Below are 2437 nucleotides of genomic sequence, written 5' to 3'. Positions count from 1 at the left end.
GAGAGAGAGAGAGAGAGAGAGAGAGAGAGAGAGACAGAGCGAGAGAGACAGAGAGAGAGAGACAGAGAGAGACAGAGAGAGAGAGAGCGCGAATGCAAGGCTGGGTTCAACAGGTCTGGATTTGTTCTGCTCCTAAATTCCTGCTTTGTGTCTAATCATCTGTGTTATAGCCCAATTTTATGGATTAAAATGACTGTTAATATTAAAATAAATGGAAATGATAATGATTTATTCTTTAATGATTGAATGCAGCTGGTGTTAAAACATGTTAATGATTTCATTTAAGAATAAAATCAAACATCCGAGATCAAGGTCAAATACAGGTGTCAGATTTCACCAAATGTCCCACAACTACTGGAAAAGCTGAAATCAGCAACATTACGTGGAAACAACTTCATTAACACACAGAATAATGTTTTCATGAAAATTTACAAATGCAAAAACACTTGTGTGAGGGTTTCGGGTCCATAACAAAACTAAATAAAACTAAATAAAATTAAATGAAATGAAATGAAATGAATTTAAATGAAATTGAAATTAAATTAAATTTAAATTAAATTAAATTGAAATTAAATGAAATCGAAATGAAACGAATTGAAATGAAATTGAAATGAAATTGAAATCGAAATGAAAATGAAATGAAATTGAAATTAAATGAAATCGAAATGAAACGAAATGAAATTGAAATGAAATTGAAATGAAAATGAAATGAAATTGAAATTAAACTAAATGAAACGAAATAAAATATGTTATATAGTGATGTCTTCATGAAAATGTTCAAAAAGAAAAAGGTTGCTTAAGCATTTTGGCTCTAAATAATATAATAAATATAATATAATATACAAATTGCATGAGGGCTTTGGCTCTATATAACATGACAAACTATAATAGGTAATATAATAATTTCTTACATAATAATGTTTTGCTTGAAGATTTGGGTCTAATAATATAATATAATATAATATAATATAATATAATATAATATAATATATCATTAGGCCAGTATTAAACAGCAGAAGTCAATGGAAAGTCCCAGTCATGTGATTGGTTATAGTTTTGATGATCATGTGGGATGAGATTTCTATAATTCAGCACAATCTGACCAATGTATCCCGTGTGATGAAAACAGACGACTAAACAATGTCCTGTCCCGCATCTAAAAGCATATATCAACTGCATTTTAAAACATCCAAGCATACATACTACCCTGTATATAATTATATCATCATTTTGTGTTCAGATATAATGAAAAACATCAACAAATCTGAGGTTAGTCATTCATATAAATGTTCTGTAGTAGGATTTTTCTTTTCAATTCTCGTGAGAAAAAAAGAGAGAGAAAAGAATATCATCTTGAGTCTTTGCCTTCATTAAATATTATGAATTCATATATTTACACACATCACTTAGATCGGTTCAGAGAGCAAAGGAAATCAAAATAATCACATTTTATCACGTGACCTTTGACCCTGGAGAAAGATCCTAAAGTGACAAGTCAGATACTCCACATTTCCCTCAATAGTCCAAAAACACACTGTAAAATCTGTTACGAATCATGTGTTACATTGATTTTGTAAGTTATTAAAGCTGCAGTCTTCCTTTTTTCACTGAATGTCTGCTTAAAAAAATAGAATAAGCTCAACATGTTTAATCGACAAAACCACCTATATTTAATTATTCTACATATTAATCATATAATTTATGACAGTGAAACAGCAATAATTTATTATGATCGCAAAGTGTTAGATTAAAACATACACTGCATATGAAACTCTCCACATAAAGTCCTTCATCTCATCAAAATAATCACGTCATTGAGCTCAACATCTGCTTCCCTCGATCTGTTATTCATAACCATCACTCAGATGTACAGTACAGCATTTCACACGTACAGTATATGAATCAGTCACAATCATGCCGCTTTACAGCAGCTTATAATATACAATTCAGCTCCTTAGGTCTCTAGTTTGAAATACAGAAAATATCCATATCTTTTTATAGTGTATATATATAATGTATATTTATATTATATATATATATGTATATATTTCTTCCTGACCCAAAATATTTAAAATCATGCTGTGTAATAATTTAAAATGTCCAAAATAATACAAATAAAATGCTAATAATAATAATATTATATATTAAATTCTACATACTAAAAAGCTATTTTAAATTATGAAATAATTTACATAATTTTTTTAACAGTTTAAAAAAATTTGTGCTAACCCCTGTTACCATGTGATGTTCACCAAATTATCAAAAAAAAAAAATATATATATATTTTAAAGTTCTACAAAATATCCCCTAAAGTGACATTTAAATACATTTTCTCTTAATGTGTAAGTGAGTTTTAGTGGAAGACAAGCTTAACCATTCAATATATTAGTGCTGTCAAATGATTAATCGCATCCAAAATAAGTTTTTGTTTACATAA

This window comes from Sinocyclocheilus rhinocerous, unplaced genomic scaffold, assembly GCF_001515625.1.
Source record: "Sinocyclocheilus rhinocerous isolate Xijiao unplaced genomic scaffold, SAMN03320098_v1.1 scaffold618, whole genome shotgun sequence".
Classification (NCBI taxonomy): domain Eukaryota; kingdom Metazoa; phylum Chordata; class Actinopteri; order Cypriniformes; family Cyprinidae; genus Sinocyclocheilus; species Sinocyclocheilus rhinocerous.
This window is presented reverse-complemented; position numbering follows the sequence as displayed.